This window comes from Saccostrea echinata, unplaced genomic scaffold (genome assembly GCF_033153115.1).
Source record: "Saccostrea echinata isolate AGI-Se365-2 ecotype Australia unplaced genomic scaffold, CSIRO_AGI_Sech_v1 ptg000083l, whole genome shotgun sequence".
Taxonomy (NCBI): Eukaryota; Metazoa; Mollusca; class Bivalvia; order Ostreida; family Ostreidae; genus Saccostrea; species Saccostrea echinata.
The window spans coordinates 103,452-115,353 of NW_026889832.1; the positions used below are offsets into that span (position 1 = coordinate 103,452).

The 11,902-nt window shown below is 33.4% G+C and overlaps 2 long non-coding RNA genes across 2 annotated transcripts; one reads left to right on the plus strand and one right to left on the minus strand.

Annotated features, from left to right (window-relative positions):
• Positions 1-9,217: 9,217 nt before the first annotated feature.
• LOC133176870 (uncharacterized) lies at positions 9,218-10,338 on the minus strand. The gene is made up of 3 exons (XR_009719574.1): positions 10,223-10,338; positions 9,540-9,636; positions 9,218-9,311 (listed from the first exon to the last, which is right to left on the minus strand). It is a non-coding gene; the product is annotated as an uncharacterized LOC133176870 (long non-coding RNA).
• Positions 10,339-10,728: 390 nt separating this feature from the next.
• LOC133176862 (uncharacterized) lies at positions 10,729-11,586 on the plus strand. The gene is made up of 3 exons (XR_009719570.1): positions 10,729-10,744; positions 11,058-11,168; positions 11,316-11,586. It is a non-coding gene; the product is annotated as an uncharacterized LOC133176862 (long non-coding RNA).
• Positions 11,587-11,902: the final 316 nt, after the last annotated feature.

Sequence of the window (11,902 nt, forward strand, 5' to 3'; positions counted from 1 at the left end):
AAAGACTGTGTTAAAATTTCAAGCATCTGCAATGAGTAGTTGTTGAGAAAACTACAACCAAAATTTGTTATGTATGGTACGGACGGACGCATGGATAAACAGGAAGTTGACATCGGATTCGTACAAAAATGAATCCCACCATATGGCATGCCTAAACAAAGAGTGTGTTAAAATTTCAAGCACCTGTGATGAGTAGTTGCTGAGAAAACTGCGACCAAAGTTTGTTATGTGTTGTACGGACAGACGCACGGATAAACAGGAAGTTGACATCAGATTAGTACAAAAATGAATCCCACCATATGGCATGCCTAAACAAAGATTGTGCTAAAATTTCAAGCATCTGCGATGAGTAGTTGCTGAGAAAAGTACGACCAAAATTTTTTATGTATGGTACGGACAGACGCACGGATAAACAGGAAGTTGACATCGGATTCGTACAAAAATGAATCCCAACATATGGCATGCCTAAACAAAGATTGTGCTAAAATTTCAAGCATCTGCAATGAGTAGTTGCTGAGAAAACTGCGACCAAAATTTGTTACGGACAGACAGACACACAGACGGACAGACAGACAGACACACAAGGGTAAAACAGTATACCCCCCTCTCCTTCGGAGCGGGGGTATAATTAGTCTAATATTCAGCAACAACTCATTAATCAAGTTCTAATCTGTCTTATCACTATCACCATACAGACTATTAACACACTACTATTGCTTTTGTACAATTTTAAACCCTATTAATACCTCTTACATTGACCCCTCTTCGTCTTTGAAGAACATTTAATAAGATAAGTTATTTTGTCTCATTTTTATTTGTCTATTATTTACAGGTGTACCTGATCATTAAAACTAAGAAAGTAATTTTTGTATAATACTATAAAAATTCTTGCATAAATACCGGGGTATCTTATTCTATTATTCTTTCAAATGCATTATTTACAGTGATTAATTATCAAAGGTGAATGGAAAAGGGAAATAACTTCTTTCAGTAGAATACAAATTAATGGAGTCATGCCAAGGATCAGAACGCTTAAACAAATGGTCCAGATGTTCAAAAATCTGGTAAAGATACCCTTGCTTATTAAAACTTTTACTCAGTTTGCCTCTGATATGCCACTAGCAGAGAAAAATATCACAGGTACAATGCATTTTCACTAAAGATTCAACAAAGCCCTACCCGTACACCAGAACCCAAGACCCAGGGTCAAGAAATTTACAAATATGGAAGAGACCCTCATCATCATAACTATGCACTATAAAGAATTAACACATTTCCACTATATTATCACCCCCCCCCCCTACCGTTTTTCATCAGACCTATACAATTTGTTTATCAGCTCAACACCAAGGAGCAGACAGGATTAATTAATGATTAATTAATAGATTTAATGCATTTTCAGTATATTATCAATAGAGCCCATCCTTACACCAGAACATCTGACCCAGGGGCCATGAAACTAGCAATTCTGGAAGAAGCACTCTTGCTCATCATAACTATTACACTTAGTTTCTTTGCTTCATAACTAGAAGTAGAAAAGAGCATTTTCAAAGATATCATGCTTTTTTACTAATAATCAATAGAGCCCCCTCCCCCTTCCACCAGAACCCCCAAGCCTGGGGCCATATATTTCACAATTTTGGAAGAGGCATCTTTGCCTATCATTATCATGCACTTAGTTTGTTTAAATAATTTCCAGGAGTAGAGAAGAAGATTTTAAAAGAATTAATGCATTTCCACTAAATAATCAATAGAGTCCGGCCCTAACACCAGAACCTCTGACCCAGGGGCCATGAAATTCACGATTTTGGAAGAGGCATCCTTGATCATCATAACTATTTACTCAGTTAGTTTGTTTAGTTTCCAGAAGCAAAGAAGAAGGTTTTCAAAGTATTGCATTTTCAATATAAAATCAATAGAGCTCCATCCTAACATCACAACCCCTGACCCAGGGGCCAAGAAATTCACAATTTTGTGAGAAGCATCCTTGCTCATCATAACTATGTACTCAATTAGTTTGTTAATACTGTAAGTCATTTAATTCCACGGGGTTAAAATTTCACGATCTCTCAAAAAGTACCAATCGCGATGATTTTAATTTCACGCTGCAAGAAATTAATTTCAATTTTTTATAAGCATTAAAATGTTTTTAAAAAGTAATGATAGCATTCACGATGGAATTAATTTCGTGGATAAATGATATATCGCGAACGTAGTGTTAAAACCATCGTGATTATTTCCCAATCTACAGTACCCAGAAGCAGAGAAGAAGATTTTCAAAGAATTTATGCATTTTCACTGTATAATCAACAGAGTCCCGCTCTAAAACCAGAACCCCTAACCCAGGGGTCATGAAATTCACAATTTTGGAAGAGACATCCTTGCTCATCATAACTATATACTCAGTTTGTTTGTTTAATATCCAGGAGCAGAGAAGAAGATTTTCAAAGAATTAATGCATTTTCACTGTATAATCAATAGAGCCCCGCCCTATCACCTGACCCATAAAATTCACAATTTCGGAAGAGGCACACCTGCTCATCATAACTATGCATTTAGATTGTTTGCTGAATACCCAGGTGCAGAGAAGAAGATTTTTTTTAAGGAATAATGCATTATCACTATATAGTCTAAAGAGCCCCGCCTAGCACCAGAACCCCTGACCCTGGGGCCATGAATTTCACAGTTTTGGTAGAGGTCGTGCTCAATGCTTATTACAATCATACCAAAAGTTTGACTGCTTGATGTCCAGGAGTAAAGAAGAGGATTGCATTAATTTTGATGATTTTGGTCCCATCCCTCAAGCCCCAGGGAGGCAGGGCCAGGAATTTCACAACTTTTGTTCCCCTTCACCCATAGATGCTATATGCCAAAATTGGTTGAAATTGGTTGACTTTTTCCAGAGAAGAAGCTGAAAATGTTCAAAATTTTACGACCGACGAACGACGGACGACGCATGACGACGGACGAAAAGAGATAGCAATAGGTCACCTGAGTAACTCAGGTGATGTCATAATCATATGAAATACAAGAACAACAGGAAATATACTAATTAAGCATATGCAGAGGATATTGACCAACATTTGTCACCTCAGGATTTTTTTTTTCTATCAATAAAATGCATAATTGACAGCCCTTAATGCCGCATACATTTAAGGTCTGTAAATTTAACACATGAAATGATTAACCGAAACATTATTTCTGTTAAGTTTATTTTTTCTTTGCGATTTTTGATGGATGTGTTGAATTTTTTAATTTCAATTTTATCCCCTTTTATTGATTCACTAACAGTTCACAAAAATAGACATAATCTCTAAGCAAGGATAATCAAAGTTTGAAGAAATACTTGCCTTGAAATTGATGCTTTATTCCAAATGTTTACCTATAACGCATTCCAAAATCAAAACAGAAAATCTTTTTTTCTGTTTTAGAAATTTTGCCCTTAGGTATTGACAAAATCCAACAAAAAACACAGTTTTATAGGATATTTATTGATAAGATTGTAAAAAATCAGCATTTTTCTAATGAAAACACGATCTAGTGTCACAAATAAACTGAAGTGTAAATATTTGGAGGAAATGTTGACAATTTAGCAAGACTTTACGGGGTAAATTTCCCCCCAAAGAAAATCACTGATTCACATCTCAAAGATAGCAAAAACCTACAGGGTAAATTTCCTCTCAAAAATTAAATTGATACAGTTAACCTACAGTAATTCAAAGCAAAAGCAACCATTTTTTAGATACCAAGACTTTACGGGGTAAATTTCCCCCAAAGAAGGTATCACTGATGCAGTTTTCACTACTCTTATAAAAAAGAGAACATTACACTTTGAAAATCGCAGAACTCTACAGGGTAAATTTCCTCTCAAAAATGACATTGATGCAGTTTATATACAGTGTTTGAAAGCAAAAGCAACCATCTTGATGATAGCAAGACTTTACGGGGTAAATTTCCCCCCAAAGAAAATCAATAATACAGTATTTATGATTCGCTAACATCGTTAAGATGGCAACAATCTACAGGGTAATTTTTCTCTCAAAAATTATATTGATACATTTTATACACAGTATTTCAAAGCAAAAACACCAATCTTGTAGATAGCAAGATTTTACGGGGTAAATTTCCCCCCAAAGAATATCACTGATACAATATTCACTCTCTTATGAAAGCGAACATTACACTTTGAAAATCGCAGAACTCTACAGTGAAAATTTCTTCTCAAAAATGACATTGATTCAGTTTATATACAGTGTTTGAAAGCAAAGGCAACCATCTTCATGATAGCAAGACTTTACGGGGTAAATTTCCCCTCAAAGAAAATCACTAATACAGTATTTCTGATTCGCAAACATCGTTAAGATGGCAACAATCTACAGGGTAATTTTTCTCTCAAAAATGACATAGATGTAGTTTATACACGGTATTTCAAAACAAAAATATCCATCTTTTAGATAGCAAGACTTTACGGGGTAAATTTCCCCAAAAAAATATCACTGATACAGAATTTATGCTTCACAATATCTTGGCGGTAACGAAAATCTACAGGGTAAATTTCCTCTCAAAAAATATTATTAATACAGCCTATCTTATACGTAGCAAACGCTAACATAACACTTCGAAAATCGCAGAACTCTACAGGGTAAATTTCCTCTCAAAGATGATATTGATACAGTTTATATACAGTAATTAAAAGCAAAAACACCCATCTTTTAGATTGCAAGACTTTATGGGGTAAATTTTCCCCCAAAGAAAATAACAGATATAGATTTTTTGATTCACAACATCTTAAAGATAGCAAAAATCTACAGGGTAAACTGCCTCTCAAAAATTACATCGGTACAGTTTCCATATATTAATTCAAATCAAAAACACCAATCTTTTAGAAAGTAAGACTTTACGGGGAAAAATTCCCCCCAAAGATGGTATCACTAATACAGTATTCAATACTCTTATAAAAAGCGAATATTACACTTTGAAAATCGCAGAACTCTACAGGGTAAATTTCCTCTCAAAAATAACATTGATACAGTTTATATACAGTGTTTCAAAGCAAAAACACCCATCTTTTAGATAACAAGACTTTACGGGGTAAATTTCCCCCCAAAGGATATGACTGATACAAAATTTATGCTTCGCAATATCTTGGAGGTAGTAAAAATCTACGGGGTAAATTTCCTCTCAAAAATATTACTGATACAGTTTACATCATACTTAGAAAAAGCAAACATTACACTTTGAAAATTGCAAGTATGTACAGGGTAAATCCTCCCCAAAGAGTATCAATAATACAGCATATATTATTCAAAGCATGAACAAATATTGCAACTCGATGATAGCAAGACTTTACGGGGTAACCCCCCCCCCCCTCCAACAAAGAATATCACTGATACAGTTTATATAATTCACAAAATGAAACAAATATAACTTTTTGAAAAAAGCAGAACCTTTCAAGGTAAATTTCCTCTCATACAATAAATTAATCCTGTATATATTGTTCACAGAAAAAAGCAAACATTACATCTTGATGACAAAAAGACTCGGGGTGAATTTCATATCAAAGAATATGAATAATATATTATTTTTATATTACAAACGATACTTTTATCTAAATATCATGCAAGCTGGAAAAGCTAAATATTAAAGTTAACATAATATTACGCCTTCTAAACATAGAAGAACATACAAAAACATTAAAAAAAAACCTCTGGCATCTTTTTTTCTCTGTTAAAAAAATACGATTTCTTTGTTTAAACAGCGTCCTCCTTTACTATCTTTGACCGAGGTTCCACTACTATGCTTTTCTCTTGGCTGGTACAATAGACAGATTGTAGAGCGCATTTTCCGAAGGAAATCTGGCAACCATATTCTGAACCAAACCATAGTCTCCCTATGGATGAAAATTTTAAGTCTCATAAACTTCAATTTCCCAAAGCCTTAGGCATTTATATATGATTTCTTGACAGATATGACTGGTTTAATATTGCGCACTAGAGTAGATCAAGAGCAGCAGGTGCCTGCTTCGAATTTTTGTAAAACAGTCTTTCTGTTTATATTGTATGGAAATTGCATTCATCTAAAGATCCCCCAACACACACTCATATACACACATACATTTTTAAATGTTTCTTTTGAGAATGATGCTCATGCGTGATATGGGTCTAAATCGTAAGATAATCAAAAAAGTTAAATGCACTTACTATAGTATTGTATTTGTAATAAGAAAAGTTCAGACAGGACATATAATTACATATATTACTGATGCCCTCTACGTCCATCATGGACGTTTTTTAAGGGGAAGTGAAAGAGGTAACTGATAGCATATGCAGATAGTTTTACTACAACCTAAATGTTGGTTAAGGTGTTTAACATTTCAGCTTCAGTTATTTCACTAATAAAGAAAGCAACCAAATTCCGAAATCCTTATGCTTGGGCATTGGAATTGTAGATCAGGAACAATTCAAATGCAGATACTTCCTAAAACATACATATATCGTGACATATACAAAATTGTATATTTACCTTGATTGTTCAAGATTTGGACTAGAATATGTAGTTCAGTTCACCACAAAGCAGTCTCTTTCTGTATCGAATCGTCGATAAAAATACACTTTTGAAACACTCTTAAAGTACTTGCGTGCACAAAACTGAGAGGTCATCAAGACTGGTTTCCTTTCCCTAATTTGCGTGACCTTTGGCGTGGATGAGCCAGGAAACAAGGCAAATGAACGCTGGCCATATCAATACGATCAATAATATTTAAATTCCCAACTCACTATTCATCATGTAGTGTATATTACAGGGAAACGGACAAATCAACTATACGCCACTGCTTGAAAAAACACCTTTACAAAACTTTACTTGCAAAGTAAATCTCATTAAAGGTGCTCCAAAAAGCAAGGTCATCTTTGTATTAACTTTACAAAAAGTAAAGGTGAAAAGGTAACCTTTACTTACACGAAAAGGTAATTAAATCTAACCTTTCACCTTTAATGCTGCATTAAAGTTTATAAGTTTATATATATATATATATATATATATATATATATATATATATATATATATATATATATATATATATATATATATATATATATATATATAATGAAACTTTTTAAAATCCTTACTTGAATACTGGCTTTTGCTTAATACACTCGTACTTAAGATTTCAACAAATGGTTTTTGACTTTCAATAAATAGGTATCTGATGTGTCTATTGTGTTACCCCCACCCCATTTTGTTAAACTCGATCTTACTAAAAATACACAAATTTTCACGCGTTATATCAATTTCCAGTTGTATTTAGTATTAGAGATTGTCATCTACAAAATATAAAAATTTGTACTATTTTTGTATACTGTAGACGGAAAATCACAAATGTAAAAATGGTACCAGATATCAGAATATAGATATAATAAACTTTAAAATTCCCTATGACTTAACCTTTAAGTTATCTGATTTGCTGATATCTGATAGATGGAGAGCTCTTTTTTATTTGCTTTTAGTTTAGATATATTGAAACCTTTTCTGTTATAATTTCTGCTTTATAAATATCTACCAAAAACAGTTACAAACATTACAAGATTACATCTTTTACTAGAACAGGCAATAAAATGACAAAGAATGAAATAAAAAAGGTTAAAATACAATACAATATTATTCATCCTTTATGGTGCATGTACACGTGTCAAAACACCACAGTTTAAATGGAACTAAAAATGCCTTACTCAGTTATTACTCAAGATCACTGATGAGAAACTACACAACATAAATCAGGCAAAGTACTAGTATTTCCAATTTAAACTAATAAAGGCTATCTAATGAGTATTTATGTACAGGTTAATAATGTTGACATCTTGTAAGCATAATCGTGTAATTTACATATTCACAAAATAAAGAAACAAAATGCTTAAACATCTATTAGAATATAGGTTCAGAGGTAGTTTTGCAAGATGCATAAGTAAATGCATGTGTCCAGCTTCATGCAGTGAGCCTGTTTGAGCTTGACTTTATACTTTGGATTAAATGTGATATGTGCATTGTGTCTGTGGTAGATAATGTTTGCACTGTGTCCATCTTCACACGCCTTGGAAAATATGTAACTGGTTGTGGTAGATGCTTGAGTGCTTGCGTATGTGTCCAGCTTCACACATTTTCATGTATGTGCTCGACTTCACATGCCTTGGAAAATATGTAACTGGTGTTGTGGTACATGTTGTTATGTTTGCATATGTGTCCAGCTTCACACATTTTCATGTATGTGCTCGACTTCACACGCCTTGGAAAATATGTAATTGGTTGTGGTAGATGCTTGTGTCCAGCTTCACACATTTTCATGTACATGTATGTGCTCGACTTCACACGCCTTGGAAAATATGTAATTGGTTGTGGTAGATGCTTGTGTCCAGCTTCACACATTTTCATGTACATGTATGTGCTCGACTTCACATGCCCTGGAAAATATGTAACAGTGGTTGTGGTTAATGCTTGAGTGTATGCATTTGTGTCTTGCTTCACACAGAGAGAAAATTTTTGTGTGCTCTTTTCTACAAGATAATGATTATTTAAATATACTCCGAATACATCCTCTAAAGAAATGGATAATCATAATGAGTTACATACTAAGTTCCTCTGTGCACAATATACACAATTTTACTGAAATTAAACTTGTGCAAAAACTCTCTTGCTGAATAACTTTCATTATTATAAATGCTTGAATGTTCATCTATAAATTTTCAGATATTTTCTAGTCTGTGTGTATATGTTTGATCACAATGGCATCCATATTTGATTCCCCTCTCTGTCATCTTTTCTTGGTCACCAGTTAATTCAACAGTAGGATGGATACTCAGATTTCTTGGGTGTTGGACAAAAGGAGTGCTAATAATAAACATAATCTTCGAAATTATAGATAATAACATCCATTTCTTTTCCAGGTTTGCATAAATTAGTTATCTTTTGAAATTAAAGCACATCTGCAATATCCCTGAAAACTTGCCAAGATACTTAAAATGTTTGTAGCATGCTTTAACTACTTTAATTTTATTTTTGGAAGTTTAGAATAATAGAAAAGCAAGTTCATATATAAAAATGAAATGTAAAAGATCTTACTAATGAAGATTCATTTACACAATGTGATAACACATTGAAGTCAATTCCTCACCTGACTTGCTCGTTATTTATCTTCATAATAGAGTTGATTCTATGATGATCACTTTCAATCATTTAAAAAAACTTCTTCATCTCAAACTATCTGAAGGTCTTCCATCTTCCCAACTGCCACTCACCCAAAGTGTACCGAGACTTCTGACCTGTATAATATCCAAATTCAAGATTAAAATAAAAAAAATCTCTTCACAATATTGGTCTCTTTAAAAATGTGAGAAAATAATTTTAAATACTTTTCTAAAGATGGAATAATGTACATGTAGTGAGTACCTAACAATGTTTAAAAATATTTTGATCTCTGTACAGTGATAACATATGAAAAAGTCATGTCCCTTGTAATTGAAAAAAACTTCCATTCTTAAGGACATTACCCAACATAGAAATAATGTACATTTGTCTCTGGCACAACCAATCCACAAGAGACATTTCCATACTTAGCACCATGCATTAGCTCTCCACTCTTTGTTTCTACAAAAGATAAATTATGAAAAGGTAATTTTTTGACTGTTAAGTCTGATTAATTATTTTCCAGCCAGTGATGAATAGAATATTTGATTTCCTTAATAATCAGGGACATATTATTCATGTTTATCTCAAATGAACAAAGTTTGATCCCCCCCCCCCCATCGCCACTACAAAAGGAAATAAACTGACTCAGAAACTCTTAATTCAGTGAGGTAAAGGAAATAATGGCATCAGACAAGGAAAGATTATTAATCATTTTTTCAGTTGAGATGAGATTATATCTTTTAAACATTTTTGAGGTTAATATATTTTTACCCCCCCCCCCCTCCCCCGCATCAAACAAAAAATAGTCGCCCCTTTATTTAGCTGTCCTAAATCTATAAAAAAAAATTTAATGATTTTTTTCATTTTAATTTATTATATCTTGACACTATACACAGTGGTAGTAGATGCAGTAAATTATTAAGAGGTGACCCCTCCCCCCCCCCCCCCCCCCCCCAGATGTTACGTCTGAAATGTTAAACGACTGTTTCAATATCTTGAAAGACAGAAAACAGTTATACACAACAATTAAGCACATTTTCATTACCTTGCAGTCAGTGTCGAGTGACACACGTAAACAACATCCCGCAATTTCTTTGTTTATTCTTGGCGGAATTTTGTGGCCTTGTAGACTGGTTCCCATACATTGCAAGTGCCCTGAATAAGTCATACGCTTATTGGTTTTGTTTATTAGAGGTAATATCAGTAATATGCCCCGTTCATTTGACAGCCTTTACTTTAAAATTCTGAAATATGTATTATCATATTATACCGATGTTTTCTACCTCAGTATTATGTAATCCTCTTCATTCAAGTCTTCTCGAATACAAAACGAACGATTTACTTTTAACAGTAACCCAAATATGGCACTGTGTATTCGGTTGAATAGCCAATCATTTCAAATCAAGTTGAGCGGGTCTCATCGAATTTTCTGGTATTTTTGACGAAAATATGCAACCAGGGATCAGTTGATTTAATACCTTTTCATCGACCGGTAGATTTAAGGAGGTTATTGCTTGGAAAACTGCTCTAGCTCCCGGGCTGGCAATCGGCATGCACTGCAGTGCAGGTTTGTTTACGTTTTCCATCTGTTTTCAGCATACATTGTGGAACATTGAAACTGATGAAAGTCAGGAAAAACTACGCTAAATATGTTTTTTAGATAAGTAACTTGATAAATTGGGGATAATGTTCCATTTTTTTCTGTAAAGGATCATGGGTTAAACAAGACCAAGAAAAAACAATTCTAGGTCACAGTTTTAGAACATTAATGCTAGAAGAAAAAAAAATAGAAGCCATGGGGCAATGTTCTTAATAGAGGGCAAGTTAGGTTATATTTTATAGATATTATTTTGTATTCTAAACCATGTCCATTATTTCAGAAACAGGTACAGTGAAATCAATTATGCAGGTTCTTGAAGGAAAAAAATCATGGATGACAACAATGTATGATTTACCAGACCAAGGGATACCAATGTTTTTTGATGGTACTTGTACGTATTAGTTTTAAAAAAATCAATAAATGGTATCATTAAAATATTACTTAAACAATTATTTACATTATCAATTGCTTGACTTGTTCGGGAGTCAGTATAATTATACATTTCTGTTTTCAAAAAATGTGTTACTACTTTTTCCAGGCTCCATCTACTCAGCTTACTGTGAGAGAGTTAACACCTTATTGACAGATCTTTCAAGAAGAAGAAACGCTTGAGAAGGGTTCAATAGTTTAATTTTATAGATGGCAAGTATTGCTTAGACCTAAAGTATTCTTTAATTGTGAAGAAAACAAACATAAGGGTGTTTGGCAATTCATAACTATTAACTGTGATTGCATTGTGTATTTTTAAAATCATTCTTTGGTATGCTTCAAACTCCAAAGTATTTATGAAAACATTGACTATATTTATCCAGAGGTATGAAATGTTTATCAAAGTATGAATTCCATTTTAGCATGTTATCTTCAAAATGAGGGACCTGCCAACTTTTAGAATTCCAAGATCAGGAAATAATTCATGAGCAGCAACATGCTACTGGGAGAAAGGTACATATATCCTAAACCATAACTAGAGTATCATACTATAGCTTGATAAGCAGCAACTATTGGTCCTTTTGTTACCTGATTACTAAGAAGGAAAATGGAGTTAATTATATGTGTTCAGTAATTATCCATAGATACTGATGCCAGTACTTTTTCACAAATTATCTTGCAAGTAAGACAAACATT